This window comes from Pavona decussata, unplaced genomic scaffold (genome assembly GCF_977016875.1).
Source record: "Pavona decussata unplaced genomic scaffold, jaPavDecu1.1 SCAFFOLD_286, whole genome shotgun sequence".
Lineage (NCBI taxonomy): Eukaryota > Metazoa > Cnidaria > Anthozoa > Scleractinia > Agariciidae > Pavona > Pavona decussata.
In genome coordinates this window covers 1-16,766 of record NW_028145687.1, presented here as the reverse complement: position 1 = coordinate 16,766, position 16,766 = coordinate 1, and the positions used below count along the sequence as shown (strand labels likewise).

The window sequence follows — 16,766 nt, the reverse complement described above, 5'->3', positions numbered from 1 at the left end:
TTTCAGACCTAGAAGCAGGCAGAAAAGATGTCCATTTGTTATTTATCGACCTAAAATAGCAATTTTAGTTATGGTCAATTTCTGTCAAAATCTTAAAATCATGAAACTCAAAAATGTCTCCCTTTAAGCATTCCAAGGTTTTACATTACTGGCCTATTGAAGCATTTTTGGATTGCCCGTTAATTTTGCCTCTTTCTCAGACGTTCTTTTGGCTGGTTACGTAATCTTCGTCACGCAATATCTTTCTCAGAGAAAGGGAGGGCGGGCTTAGAGGCCAATTTACCTAGCTTTGGAATATTTACATTTTCCTTGCTTACGACTTTACAAAAAGTGTCATCTGGAAGCTTCAGGGATCTCAAAATACCTACGTGCTCCCTTGAGTATGCTCCAACCCCTGGTTCTACCACGTCACGCCAATACTACAGGATTTAGTTAAAGTGGCTGCCTCTGAGGCATCATGTTGACTTTTAACGGATTATTTTAATTACTTTTACGATTTTGCATAACATGGTATCTCCTTATCTGTCTGATCTTGTTTGTGTCACAACTTCTTTATTTCTCTGGGAGGGAGCTTAAATTTTTACAAGCCCCCTGGTTTTTATCGAGCAAGAACTTTTCAAAATCATATAGATTGAAATTCAGTGCAACGAAAATAAAGGAAACTATATATTATTTGAACATCGGTTCCTTTTCGCCAGTATTTTGTTACATTACGTCACCACGAGTTTCGTTACTTAAGGGTTGACAATAATTATATTGCATATATATTCACCTTATGATTTCCAAATTTCTAATTAATGGAAGGCACGAAAAACTGTGTAGTTCCATACTATTTCTGCGCATTTCAACGTTTTCTTATACAAGTATTTGGTAATTGAAGTATTTCAACAGCTAAAAACCAATTTTAAAAAAAAAATTAAGAAGAATATATTATATAGGAGTTAAAAAGTACCAAATTACAATAACAAAATAATTTAAGGAAGCTAACTAACAATTTCGAGAAATGACGACCAAACCGCCCTCTGCAGAGAAACACATCAGAGATTTTGATACAAATGCGTTGCTATTTGACGGTAACGATAGAATGGAAATTATAGTTAAATATTCAAATGGTATAAATAAAGGGCATACAAGGAAACGAGGGTTTAAAATATTGAAACTTACCACGACGCCACTTACTGTGATAAAGCGTCGCCTTGCGAAGTCGTCGGAATGTTAACAGTGGTGGCGAAAAAGGGGATTTTATTATTGTGGGCAGTAAATACTGAGAACTCGAAACACAAAACGCGGTAAACTCAAAAAGGAAAGCCCAATGATGGCAAATGATGTCATTAAAAGTGGAAAAACGAAATGCCTATCAATGGCTCGAAAACGAAGCACCGAAAACTCGAGAAACAAAGCATCCTAGCCGCACATTAATCGGCATCCTATAGAATAAGGAATAGTGATAGGGTTGACAAATACTAGACGAAATTTACTTATCATATATAATTTTATTTATTTACAAAGCTTCCACCTTGAAATTATTAAAAAAAATGACTAAAAATAGAAGAGAGACAAAAATCAGTGGTAAAGCGTATCTTGAAACCGAAGTACTCTAAGCTGAAAAAAATAGTTTTTTTCTCTTGAAATTTCCGGCGGTAGACGCGAATGACCGAAGGCGCAAGGCGTCAAATGGGTGGATTCTCGCGTGGGAGCACCACTCGCATCAGAATTTCGTTTGAAGACTGCGGATGTTCATACGACGGACAAAACAAAAATACGGTCTGTTTTGTAGTTTGACAAAGAACATATATTACATTCGAATACAAAATGAAGTAGCTGAAAAGTCAGCTGTTTAACTCGAAAATGAAACAGTTGTTAAAAAGGTTTTTGAGACTTTAATATTATACTATTCGATGCTTCGTCTTGATCATAATCAACTTTAATCGAGTGGTTTTGTATATGTTGTGTGAACAAACAAGAAGGAAAAAGGAAAATCACAGTATTCAAATTTAGAAAAAGCTATTATTTGTTTGCATGAAGAACATTGAAACTGAAATTGTGATTTCCGTGAACAGTATGTTCAGTATGTTTTACTGGGTAACTAGTGGGGCGAATTTCACGTATTAAAGACAAACAAACAAAACACAAACACAGAGCATCAAATTAAATCTCCTGTGAGCCAACTCGTGAATGCAGATGTGAATAGCCTGGTAACCGTGTTAAAAGCGGTACTCCCATGAAACTAAGCTACAAGAATTCGTGGACACCATACCGCATTGCGGGATGCATTATGTACATAATGTTATTTGCTTAACACGCAAAACAATTAAATTACACACGCGATGCAACGCAAAGGTGGACGTACACGTTCTCTTGGTGGTTTTACGTGGTTGTCAATCGACAAAAAAAAGCGTCCGGTTTTTCTTTCAAGAATCTCCGTAACTGTTTTTTCCTCGCGTTGTGTTCTTAACGGAATGAAACTTGATACATGTGAATGATTTTGGTTACCAAGCACGTTACTTAAATCTTGCTGTTTTCAGTATGGTAATATTCCTTTCTACGTTCAAACGGCGGCTTCTGTCAACGTTTTATAACATCGGAAGAAGCTTTCAATCTTGTTTCAAAAAGGCTTTATCCAAATGAACGTAAATATGGAAATACGTCAAGCATTGCGCTGATTGTCGCTGTGCATTAGCAAACTTTCAGTGTTCACATTTTTTCTGGTGAATAGATCTTATCGCTCACACTGGACCCCAGATGAAATTTATTGCGAAGCTTAAGTTTTAGTTTCCTATGTTACCCTTAGCCTTTCACCCACGGAATTGCCTTGAATCCTTAAGTCGTTTTCTCGGATTTTTAGGTTTTCATGTTTGCATTTGATGTTTGCTAAAACGAGCAGTTCCGCCTATCGAAGTGTAGCCTCTTTCGCAGACGCTCTTTTGACTTTTGATTAAATTCCGATTAAATTGATATAAAGTTTACAGCTTATCGAGCGAGCGAGTGACATTCAGCCCACAGCAATAATTCGTTCATTGCGCACATATTCACGAGTTAAAAAGGATAACAAACATTCTTAACCCCTGAAACTACTAAGCCAGGATATATGCGCACCTTGAAAATAAACCAGCTGTACCGCTGTAACGCTAAGGTTATATATACAAAACATACAACACAACAAGCTTTAGAAATTATTTGTCCTTACCTTAATACCGCTTGCACTTATCAAATCACGGTCGCAATCGTGAATGAGCGGAATTGACACAGTAGCGGGATAAACAAGTTTCTGCAGTACCAGCTAACGATCGTAAACAAAGGTACGAAAAACGAAAGCTCGAAAACGAAGCGACTGAGACTCGAAAATGAAACGTTCATTGGTTTATTCGGGTTGTTCAACTAATATCAGATCAGATTAAATGCAGACAGATGAATTAAGGTTACTATACCTTCAGAGGTGTCTCGCGTTTAAGCGATGTAGCGCGTCCAGTTTAAACTGTAGATACCTGAACGCCTATATCAAATTAAAGTTTATAGAGCTGGCTATCAAACTATACCAAGAATTTTGAAATAAAATGAATTGTCGGATTTTTCACCACCTCTACATGCGAGCGTCCGAATTACCTTCTTAAAGCTACAAGTCAAAGCGAATTTTGTTTTTGGCTAATTTAATTTGCTCCTCAGTTTCCGGACCCAAAGCGCTAAGCGTGTTTGCATTTTGCTATATTCAATCGTAATGATAAGTTATAGAGCATTTTCGAAATAGGATAAAAAAAATGTGGAATGATCGTACAAAAATCGCTTTCGGAGAAAAAATATTTGGAAAGAAAAAATTCGCAGACACATTTTTGTTGTTTATATGTTAAACTAGCTACTGTCCAAATTTGAAGGCAAAAGAACAAATTCCTTTTGAGTTTTAGCTCTTTGAAGTGGCTCCTCCAAGCGAAAAAATTGACTCGAGAAAACAGGGCTAAAAATTCAGCAAATTCACTTTATTTCAAAATTCTTGGTTTAGTTTTATAGCCAGCTCTATAAGCTTTAATTTGATATAAGGGTTAAGCAGGATCTACAGTTTAAACCGAACGCGCTACATCGCTTGGACGCGAGACACCTCTGAAGACACCTCTGAAGGTATAGGGTAACCTCAACCCTTTGGATCCTAACAACGCATATTTGCGTGGAAAACACCTTTCTCTCTTCTATGAATTGCTTCTTGATAAACTTAAGCTACAACGTCATGATAATCTGGGAATCGCATCAGCTGATGTATATTGCCATCATCACACCCAACAAACCGACTACACCTCCCGATTTTCGCTGCATATTACCGTTCGTCTGGCAACAAAGCCGAAAATGCCAATTTTTTGGCCAAATAACAACACCAAAAATTACACTTATTTATCGTCAATTTTTAATCCATATAATTTGTTCAAAAATGAAAAGTCTACATTTACAGCAAGCCTCAAGGTCAGACCTTGGTATCTGACTAGAAGTTTTCCTCTCAACGCTTTCCGAGGGCTATACTTCAGCCATTTTATCAGACCCAGTCTTGCGTACCACACGTTGCTTCGTTCACGCCCTTAATAGGAGAGATGAGACATGTACATTTTCCCCGTCTTTATTTTGTTTTCGTCTTCCACGTTGTAACGTTAGCTATTTTGCTTATACCTATTTACCAGTTGTATTTTCAAATTTCTAATTGTAACGTTTTTATTTATGTAACTTTGGCCTATGTTTTTCAGGTATCTATTGTAACTGTTTAATATATATATCTTATTCGATGGTTTTACATATAATACGCGCGGATATTTTGCGAGTTGCGTAGTATTTTTCCGAGCCCCGAAGGGGCGAGGAAAAATACGAGCAATGAGCAAAATGTCCGCGAGTATTATATGTAAAACCATCGAATAAGAGATTTATTATTCCACTATAAAAAGATTTTGTTATTTTGGCTTCTCTGTTTTGGTAACAGTTTTCAAATACACCCGGCATTAACTGTCCATCGGTATATATGGCGCGTACGAATGATGTAAACAACACAGAAAGCCAGTTAAATGTCTTTAATTTGATTACATAAAATGAAAAGATAAATGACAAGTGATTGGCATGCTAAAAACTTGTTTTCGAGTCTGCATCGTTTCAAAAACTATTCTTCGTCCAGTCCGGACATTGTTGCGCCTTTTTTCTGCCTTTTCCGTCCGTATTCGCTCTGTTGTAAACCGGTCAAACCGGGACACTACAGTGTATTACGGTCTCATATTTTGCGCGTTCTCTTGACCTTATTTGGTGAAATGACATAATAGTGGAATAATAATGTAACGTATCTTGTCACAACCTCGTTCCCAGGGTCCTCTCCGACCCTGGGAACGAGGTTAATCTTGCCACAGGGTCAGTCTCAAACATACCCTGAAGAAGAAAGGCCGTGCCTTTCGAAATATTGGAAATGAACTTCCCTGACCGTGAAATCAGCCTTGCTCTTTTTTTAGATTATTTGGTGTTAGTAGGCACCGTTCTTAAGGTGATTTCCTCGAAATAAAAGTTGTCCTAAGACTTTCCCCAAACTTTCACTGATTGTTTACATTAATGCCCGCAAGTGAAGGACAAACTTGCGTTTCTTAAAATGAATCATTTTTATCGTAAAACAGAGGATAGCCAAGATAAAATAACGAGATAAAAAAGGGTCATCAGGTTTTCGTTTACGAAAAAAAAAAAAAAAACATTAGTAATTGGTTGGGCTTAGCATCAACATGTTCCTATATGCACGTGCTAATGGCGGAAGAAAGTATGCGCAGTTATAATGCGCATTGTAATCCAATGGAATCACCGTAACACCAACAGTAACAATACGCTAATTTAGGAACAAATACATTCAAGTTTATACAGAACAGGAAGGTCATTTTAGAACGCAAGAGCGCGCGGAATAGTCTGGACGCGAGTCTATTTCGACTTTCTTATGGGTATTCTTGATGCGCGCGCTGTTGTCAACTGACGTTCTGTTGCTGAATCAGCCTAATGATGCTGATCCATGAAGCCTTACAAGTGTAACTTTACAGCTCCAAAACTAGCCAACGGTGCTCCAACAGGATGCCAAAACAAGACAAAAAACAAATGAACCCACAAACAAAGTAACAAGTACTGAGAAATTAAAAAAAAAAAAAAAAGAAAAAAAGAAGAGGAAAATCGACCTTAAAATAAACCCCCACCCCCCCCCCCCCCCCCTTCCCTCCTCCCCGTTCCCCAAGATATAACTTTGATGGTAGGGCCTCTGGCTGTGAAGTAAAAAATTGATTCAGAGACGCATGTCAGTAGCAGAGTTTTATTACACAAGTACATTGTATTATTCTAGCTTATACATCCATAGAGAAACCCGTTAGAGAACTACTGAAGCTGTTTGGGGGAAATCTGGAATATTTCCATTGATGAAAACGAGGCATGGAACGTTGAGTCTCTTATCAGATTCGCCTGACTCGCTTTGTGTTATCAATTTTCTTGCGTGCTTAAGTTTGGAAATAACAATCTTCAGGTTCAATATTTGGTGAGACGGAGAGGATATAGCGGGTTTCATAATAGTTGGGTCTTGTTAGGTATTATTATTAAACCATTTTAGTTAAGCCGGTAAGACTGTACTTAAATTACCATTCTAATTGAAGCTGCTCAAATACTAAATAAAAAGGATACACTCGTATAAACTTACATATATAAATATATGCCTAATTAAGTTGTTTTCTAATCCGATGTGGAGTAATTGCTACTTTCTCTTTATTTGAAATTGTAGTGCTTCCAGTATTTACTATTACTTGTTTATGTGCAACCTCTCTCACACTGTTTTCACGTCGGAGTCAATTTTTCCACTGCACGAAAAATCGGATTTGCTCTTTTTTTGATTCGTATCAAAGATGAGGTCAAATATAATAACATTTTTGACAAAACATTTGATGCGCATCAAAAATATGTCAAATATGTGACGCCTTTGCATATACCTTTGACTCGAATCAGAAGTGAGTTCAAATGTATTAACAACTTTGACCCTACCTTTGACGCGCGTCAAATTGAAATCAAATAGGTGATGTCAAATGTAGTACAACTTTGACTCCGCCTATGACGCGCATCACAGGTGGATCAAATATGTGATATCTTTACAAGTATCTTTGATTCGAATCAAATTTGACTCCACCTTTGACGCGCGTGAATCAAATGCGGCCTTTGTCACCTGCGATTCAAATCAAAGGTGGCCTTTGACATTCTTTGACCACACATTTGATGTTGCGCAAAGGCGTTTTTTCGTGCAGTGTTCTTTCATTATAGAATCTATGAAAAGCCAAGCGAAACCAAGAAAGGTTAATGAGTTAGGTTGCCGGATAGCTTTAGATTATCAGTTCTGTCAAAGTTAAAAAGCAAATGTAGATGCAATGCCATTTTGGACTTTAATCATGATTGTTTTCGTTTTTTGCTTTATGGTAAAGGAAGAGAGGGAAGGGAAAAGGGGTCATTTTTTTTTAGATAGGGGTGATTTTGAAAGATGTAATTTACCCGAAGACTGGGAAAGGGTAATCGATTGTAATGGGGATGGGGTCAAGGTTAAATATCCATTTAAAATTAGATTGTTTTTAGCCAAGTCACAAAAAAATTTTCTGTTAGAAATGGGCAACTTCAGAAAGATGAGAGAATATTAATAGAGAAACTTTCAATTGATTTCAGTCGCCAACCGATAAGAATTCAATCACAGATATTATAATATTACTTAAAATTAAATAAAATACATTGTCAAAGAACAAAACTTTCAACGAAGGTTAAAGTCACTCACAATCACGATGAGCCAGGAGCCCAGTGAAATTTTCAGACGTTTGCCTTAGATTTCAATTGCTTAGCCAGTGGAGCCACTCATTTGAAATAAAAGTTCCCAATCTTCAAACGTACTCTTAAATACCCCCACACCTCTTCCTACTCGTTAACGTTTCCTCCTGCCGTAGCACGTAGAGAGTCAATGAAAGGTAACTAGAGAAAAGAGTCAGTGCTGCGTTTATCACTCATCAACTCTTCGCAAGACTAACTACCTTTGCATAATATAAAAGGTCTTGAAACAAGTCCGTATAGGGGGGGAGGGGGGGTTGGCTTAGACTTCATCTAAAAAAAAAGTTTCGAATTGGCATCGACCCTGGATAGACAGCGGGCAAAGTTATTTATTCATTTATTAACTCATCCGTTCGTTCTTTCGTTCGTTCATTCATTCATTCGTTTCTTCGCTCACTCACTCAGTCACTCACTTGCTCCTGGTTCTGTCATGCCTGCCGGCATACATTCGTACGTTCAGTCATGTATGTTTGTATTCATTTATCTACCTTTTTAGAAAAGAATGTCGAGCCGGTACAAAGGAAACGCTTTATGTCGATGGCCTTTTTTGAAATACAGTAAGAACTTCAGGAGTCTGTGAACGATTTCCCATAATTTAGTAATCACAATAGCAGGATGTAGATAACAAATTATTTTATATCCTCTAATTCCAGATACCTTGGAAGCTGTAGATCTATTGAATTTAAATTTAGAGGTAATAAGTCTAAATATTTTAAGCCCCATTCCCACCCTTATGCCCCAAAAATTTGTTGAGCCGTAATATACGTTAGTCGCAATGTTATGACACGTGTAAAGATATATTCGGCATCGTCACCATCGTGAATGCGTTAATTTGCCTACTGCACCTGTCAAAATACCACCAATCGTACACATCTCTAGCCCCTAGCTCTTCCGAAAGAACGAAAATCCCCTACTCACAAGCCAATCAGCATACGGCAAGTTACACAGAAAAAGAAAAATAAAAAGAAAAGGAAGTCTTTCCTGATTTACAGATTCCGTATATTTGTTTTTATAAACATAGATAGGTTTCGTTCTGGTGTGTTTTAAAGTTTTACGCTTTAAAGGGACTGCCTCAGAATACTAACACCATAGGCTTAACTCCAGCAATCGAAATCTTAGGCAAACTTTTGAAAATTTCACTGGGCTCCTGACTGATGTTACAATTTTTCAAGAGCTATAAAAACTGTTTCCCAAGTGACTTTAACCTTCGTTGAAATTTTCATTTTTGTTCTTTTATTCCGGATTCCGGATTCCGGTTTCCGGATTCCTGATTTTAGGTAAACCCGACTCGGCGGTGTGCCAGACTTCCTTTGATTGATCCTTGTTTCCGGTGAACACCTTGCTTACAAGGCAAGAGCATATACAACTTTGTAAGCTACTCTATGATCGTGATGATTGGGGAAAAGCCCGCTTGCAGTGTCAAGGGCGGGGACTGGTGCTCCGAAGGATTTATGGCTTTCCCCCCATCCCCGGCTTCAGTGTTCTATATTTTCAAGTGTATTAAAGACAGCCAGTCAGTTAATCAGTCAATAAGATCTTTTTTTATTTTCCTACTATACCTTAACTTTGATAAGCAGCACATGAGATTCTACCTCATTCAGCAAAATCATAGTAAACTGGTTTTCTGGCAGCCGTACAATTGACAAATATTTATTATGAAATAAACCTATCAAACAACTACTTCTGTTAGCTACAGTAATTTTTATCAGTTAATCTAAATTAAACATTATTTTAGGCATTCTTATGAGAAGACTACGAACGCGTTTGTTTGCGCATTTTCTCTAATAAACTTTTGCACGCAGAGTTGCCAAAAATATTTATAAATGTTACATTTTAACATCCGTACAGGTCATTGAAAAACGCTCTTTTGCTTACTTTACAGCAGCTGTTTGAAAACAACCTGTTGCTTTCTTTAGCTCAAGTACAAGCTTTTCATCATGAAACACCGGGTATTTCTTCCAGCCGAACCCAGCAAGATTCCGGCTAGGGTCTACAATGTGACCATTTACATAACAGCTTATAAACGGTCCATTAAAAATGGAAACAGTGACACGCAGTCTACAGTGAAAAGACTAAGGTTTAAAAAGATAATTGTTTTCGACGATCAACATTTGGTTACGGTCAACACATGCTTCATGTAAACTTTCCGGACTAGCACTAAAGAGGGTTTTTAAGGAAACAGCATAACATAGAACGTTAATGACGCAACTTGGCATTTATAAAAAATGCTTTTGTGCTCCCTGTTTCTGAGAGAGGAGCTACACATCCTTTCTTTTTAAAAAGCTCAGCAAAATGTAAGCAAACCAATCTACTGCAAAATCTACACAAATCTGTTTCCTTTATGAAATAAAAACTGCATTATTCAACATTTACCAAAAAATCTTAGTAAAGAACGTTAAAATGTACTAATGACAAACTGAATAAAGATCAGTCTGAGGCAACTCTAGTCTGTTGATCACTGCTCCAACGTTGGAATTCCAATAGATCATCAAATCAAACTTAACACAAAAGTATAAAATACTTTTTGTGCCTCCTGTATTTGATAGTGACAGGTGACATCCTTTCGTTTTACTGAAAAAAGAAAAAGGCCAAAAATAACCCATCCACTAACACTGAAAATCTACACTAATCTGTTTTTTTATGAAATAAAAACTGCAATATTCAAAATTTACCAAAAAATCTTGGTAAAGAACGTCAAAATGTACTAACGACGAACTGAATATATCAGACAGCTCTAGCCTGAAGATGACTGAGGCAACGTTGGAATTCCAAAGGATCATCAAATCAAACTTAACACAGAAGTGTAAAATACTTCTGCGTCCTGTATTTGATAGTGACAGGTGACATCCTTTCGTTTTACTAAAAACAAAACGGCTAAAAAATAACCCATCGACTAACACTGAAAATCTACAATAATTAGTCCTCTTTGGAAAATGAAAACCGTCATACTCAATATGTACAAACTTAATCTTCATCATCGTTTTAAATAAAATTACAAATAAACACACGACGAACTGTTGGAAATATAAAAAGGAGCAGCAAAACTTAGAGCCATTAGCATCTCCTTTTGTTTTTGCATAATTGACGATTAACAAACACATTCATTTGTGAGGGTTTGAAAAACCAATGTGTCTACCTTATTTACACCTTCTAACACAGAAAAACAACAAATTTGACTGTGCAAATTTTGAGAACTCCAAGTGGTGACGGTACCAAATTAAAAAACCCATTTTAGACTCCTAAAGGGTACGACGATTACCCATTTTGATTTACTATACATGGGTCCCCCTTCAAGGAAAAAATTTCCCAACAGCACTAAACCCATCACCTCATTGTAAAATAGTCTGCTCTTGAATCTAGAGAGAACGTTATCTATTTCATGCTGGCCAAATTAAAGCTGCTTGCTGACAACCTTACATAAATTTCCAAGCAATCAATAAAATTAAATTCTTAGTAATAAGAGTCTGATAGTTATTGCCTTCAGTTCAAGTGATTGAGTGTTCAAAGTCCTCTTTGGTTTACTGTTAGATGTACTGATGTCCTCTTGCAAAGTTCCAACTTGTTAGGTATTCCTCGGTCACGATAAGTCACACCTGCAAATGACAAACGTAATCGGTTTTAGGGTCAATATTACAAGCAGTCTTTCTTGGACAAAATTTTCCCCCTTGCGCTTAACTAACGAAAGGGGAGGTACCGTTGACTTGAACAAGACCGGGGGGGACACCAAGTTCCCCCCCGGTGTGCGAATGTCACAGGACACCCACCCTCAAAGCCAAGACCGTGCTAAAAGGACCAGGTTCCTTCCTAAACGAATAGTTGGACTGATAACAACAGCACAAACTTAATGAACATGTTCATTAGTCGACTTGCAGGTTGATAAAAATCAAAATTAATTCTTCTTGGTATACATCGAGACACAGAACCCAGCAAACAGCCTTACAACAGACTGCTGCGTAATCACATGATCAGGAAGTCGACAACCTGACTATTTCCTGGGTCTCCCACACGCATTATTAAGCACAAAATGACTTAATCACAACTCTTTTTTATTAATTCCGTTGTTGGAGTAAATGACAATAAATAATAAATAATTGTTGGATAAAAAAGAATAATTCATTCAGCCCCCCTAATAATATAACTGCATACCAAAAGTTACCTTTATTTTTGGAAATCAAACGTCACGTTATCTCCAATCAGCATGAAAGGCGCCCAGTCCCTTATATCAGGATAGCCATTATTTTTCATCCACTTCATGGCCTGGTGAAGAGACTCACTAGCACTTTCCCCACGAACAAGGTGCTGATAAAAACGACTCATCAGTTTCTTTGTTGCTTCGTCTGGTATGGCCCACAGGGCAACCAACACTGAGCGTGCACCGGCTCCTAAGAAAGCTCGAGCGATTCCAACAACTCCCTCAGCTTTAACATGCCCTTGAGCGCTGTGACAGCAGCTGAGTACTACAAGTTTTGCACGCAGTTGAACTCTTGAAATGTCAGCCATTGTCAACAGGTAGTCCTTCTCGGTCGCAGTCCCCGGCTTAATTGAGCTTTTAGGAGCAAGAGCAATTTCTCCTCTTTCGGCATCACCATGAGCAGCAAAATGAATAAGACTTACAGAGTGTATTTTCTGAAGAACCGCTTCCTTAGTTGCTTGCTTCCTTAACAAAGGCTCAGCTCCGATCAGTTGTCCGATCATCTCCGCTTCCTCTTTGGCAGATGGCAAACGGGAAAGTTCCCCAAAGCGTCCCTTGTAATACACGTCCCTAACGTCTGGATCGCCCACTATCAGGGCTCCGGTCTGACTGTGATAATCTGCTGGACTGTCCTGAATGAGCCCGAGAGTCGTCAAAGATGGAACAATGCGGATCCTGTAATCCTCTGATAAGTAATTTCCACTTTCATCCATTAAAGCTGCAAATGGAACTTTGTACAAGACGCGATCGGGAACAATCACAAGTTCAGGTTGGTCGAGAAAGTCAGCCACAGGAGCGATAATCATTTTGTAACGTTCGGCTAGGCTAGGAAGGGGTTCCAGGTTTTCCTCTTCTTCCTCCTCTACTGGGCGGTAAACTGTCAAGCTTCCTTCCTCGGCTAGTTCTCGTGCTGAGCCGTTCGCTTTTATAAACGACAATGATCGATCTTCGCACTGCTCTTGAGAAAGAACATTCAACCTTCTAAAGCTTTCCTCACTAAAAACCTGATCGGCATTTCTCCTCAATCCCTTGTTAACAAAACATTCGTTGACGTCTATTTTACGAAAATGAATTGGTTTGTTTCCTTTCAGGACCCACAAAAACATCATTTCATCAAGATATGAAATGTATAGACAACTACAGTTGCTTTCTTTCTTCAGGATCCTTTCAATATCAGCCCATGACTGCGGATTAACTGATAATTGTTGTTGAGCAGAATGCTGCACTGAGATTAAGTCTGCCAGAGCTCTAGCTCGTGAAAGTTCTAGAACACAAACTGCATCTCTGTCCCTTCCCTCAGCACAAAGTATTTCGGTGAGTAAATGATAGGGACCACTTCGGTGTTCTAAAAGCGATATCTTGAATTGGTCATTGCGTCCGAGAAAACTTCGCATTTTCTCGCACTTGTTAATGCTTTCAAAGAGATTGGAAAATATTTCATGTTGTGAACCTTTATTTCCTTCTGAAATGACATCGTACGCAAGTTGAAGGTGCCACGTAGCCTCTGCACTTATGTCATTGATCTCTTTACTCATGGCAAGTGCCTTCTCATGATACTGTTTAGCCTCAGGATGTTTACCAAGAGAAAGAAGCAAAGTTCCCAGGTTTCCATAACATCCAGCTTCTCCTCTTCTGTCGCCAATTTCTTTTGTTATTGCAAGTGCTTTCCTTTGGTATTCTTCTGCTTTTCCATATTCACCAAGAGATTCAGAGACATTTCCCAGGTTTCCATAACACGCGGCCTCTCCATCTTTGTTGCCAAGTTCTTTTTGTATTGCAAGTGCGTTGTTTAGATATTCTTTAGCCTTTGCATATTCACCGAGGGAATCATACACAGCTCCCAGGTTTCCATAACATGCAGCTTTTCCTCTTTTGTCGCCAATTTCTTTTCTTATTGCAAGTGCTTTCCTTTGGTATTCTACAGCTTTTCCATGTTCACCAAGAGATTGAGAGACACTTCCCAGGTTTCCATAACACGTGGCCTCTCCTTTTTTGCTACCAAGTTGTCTTTGTTTTGCAAGTGCGCTGTTTAGATATTCTTCAGCCTTTGCATATTCACCGAGGAAAAGATACACAGTTCCCAGGTTTCCATAACATCCAGCTTCTCCTTCTCTGTCGCCAATTTCTTTTCTTATTGCAAGTGCCTTCCATTGGTATTCTTCGGCTTTTCCATATTCACCAAGGGATTTAGAGACACTTCCCAGGTTTCCATAACACGCGGCCTCTCCGTTTTTGTCGCCAATTTCTTTTCTTATTGCAAGTGCTTTCCTTTGATATTCTTCTGCTTTTCCATATTCACCAAGAAATTCAGATACACTTCCCAGGTTTCCATAACACGTGGCCTCTCCTTCTTTGTTGCCAAGTTGTTTTTGTATTGCAAGTGCGTTGTTTAGATATTCTTCAGCCTTTGCATATTCACCGAGGTAATGATACACAGTTCCCAAGTTTCCATAACATGAAGCTTCTCCTCTTCTGTCGCCAATTTCTTTTCTTATAGCAAGTGCTTTCCTTTGGTATTCTTCTGCTTTTCCATATTCACCAAGAGATTCAGAGACACTTCCCAGGTTTCCATAACACGCGGCTTCTCCTTCTTTGTTGCCAAGTTGTCTTTGTATTGCAAGCGCGTTGTTTAGATATTCTTCGGCCTTTGTATATTCACCGAGGAAATGATACACATTTCCCAGATTTCCATAACATGTAGCTTCCCCATTTCTTTCACCAATTTGTTTTTTCATTGCAAGTGCATTGTTTAGATATTTTTCAGCCTTTGCATATTCACCGAGGGAAAGAAACACAGTTCCAAGATTTCCATAACATGTAGCTTCTCCTCTTTTATCGCCAATTTCTTTTCTTATTGCAAGTGCTTTCCTTTGGTATTCTTCAGCCTTTGCATATTCACCACGGGAATAATACACAGTTCCCAGATTTTCATAACATGTAGCTTCCCCTTCTCTGTCGCCAAAATCTTTTCTTATTGCAAGCGCTTTTCTTTGGTATTCTTTAGCTTTTCCATATTCACCAAGAGATTGAGAGACAATTCCCAGGTTTCCATAACACGCAGCCTCCCATTCTTTGTTGCCAAGTTGTCTTTGAATTGCAAGTACGTTGTTTAGATATTCTTCAGCCTTTGCATATTCACCACGGGAATAATACACAGTTCCCAGATTTTCATAACATGTAGCTTCCCCTTCTCTGTCGCCAAAATCTTTTCTTATTGCAAGTGCTTTTCTTTGGTATTCTTTAGCTTTTCCATATTCACCAAGAGATTCAGAGACTCTTCCCAGGTTTACATAACACGCAGCCTCCCATTCTTTGTTGCCAAGTTGTCTTTGCATTGCAAGTGCGTTGTTTAGATATTCTTCAGCCTTTGTATAATAACCGAGGGAATGATGCACAGTTCCCAGATTTCCATAACATGTAGCTTCCCCTTTTCTGCCGCCAATTTCTTTTCTTATTGCATTTGCTTTCCTTTGGTATTCTTCAGCCTTTGCATATTCACCAAGAGATTCAGAGACACTTCCCAGGTTTCCATAACACGCGGCCTCTCCTTCTTTGTTGCCTGTTTCTATCATAATGCTTATTGCTTTCTCATAAAGTTCTTTTGCTTCTTTATATTTGCTCTGAAGTTGATATAATTCTGCAAGTTGAAAGGTTGGTTTGCCTTCTTCGGCTCTTAAGCCAAAGCCGCAAAGAAAGTCCAAAACCTTTCTTCCGCAGTTAATTGCACTTGTGTGATCGTTAAGAAGGCGATACGCTTGAAACAACACAGCGTATATGCGTGGGTATGCAAATTCGATGACTTGCTCCTGGGTAGCTGTGTTGCTTAGAAGAATCAAACATTCCAGGCACAACTCCGTTGCTTGTAGAACTCGACTTGTATTAAGTAAAAAATATCCGACGAGTAAGATCCACATAATTTTGTCTGTGTTGTCCATGGCGGTCTTAAGTAACAACCTGAGAAAGAAAACAAAAGTAGTTTTCTGAAAAATCGAGAGTATGAAAATTTTACCCCCCCCCCCCCCCCTCAAAAATTCTTTCAAACAAACGTTTTACCTCCCACTGCAATGACAGTTTGAAAATTTTACCCCACTCCCCCCCCTCCCTATGGTTGGCCTGGGGGTTGAATTGTTGAGAAGTTCTTGGGCACAACGCTTGGTTACATGCGGAAATCGTTAGCTCTCTGAATCTGAACTGGCAAGAGAAACAATCGTAAGTTAGGCGAAATTCAAGTAAGGGAACGTACGTTAGAATATCTTTTCAATCTTTTCAATGTCTTGATAATAACGATGTTTTGTTATTGCTGGAGTCTATTCTTCAGTCGTCAAAAGAAGGTACACAGAAGGTCAAGGCAGCTCGGGGTTTGAGAGCAGTACAGGAGCATTTGATGCATGGATGTGGATCAAGGGTGTGGATTTATAGATTTTGAAGAAGCCTACCATCTTTATTCGTCTTTTGGTCAATTTTTTTGCCCAGATAAACAAGCCTTCAGAGATAAACTGCTTGATGAAATACACGGTTTGCCTGTCTATGTCATTACTCAACCTATTACGTGCAAGATCTTTGTCGCTCTGAAGAATAATAGCGATATGGAGAAGTATCTAGTCGATTTTAAAAACTCTATGATTGATGAGAAGAATGATTGCTAAATACATTTAGTAATTTTACCCCCCTCACTTTTCGTACACGGTAAAAAATTACCCCCCCCCCCCCCCAAAAAAAAAGAGCTCGTTTAAAAAAATTACCC

The 16,766-nt window shown here is 38.4% G+C and overlaps 1 pseudogene across 1 annotated transcript in view; it reads right to left on the bottom strand.

Moving 5' to 3' along the window:
• Positions 1-15,957, bottom strand: part of LOC146455020 (uncharacterized) — a 38,554-nt pseudogene extending 22,597 nt beyond the window's left edge. The window contains exons 1-2 of the transcript XR_014859095.1: positions 11,977-15,957; positions 9,706-9,820 (exon numbers count right to left, since the gene is read on the bottom strand). The product of XR_014859095.1 is annotated as an uncharacterized LOC146455020 (transcript). The remainder of the gene's footprint in view (positions 1-9,705; positions 9,821-11,976) is intronic.
• Between the last annotated feature and the right edge of the window lie 809 nt (positions 15,958-16,766).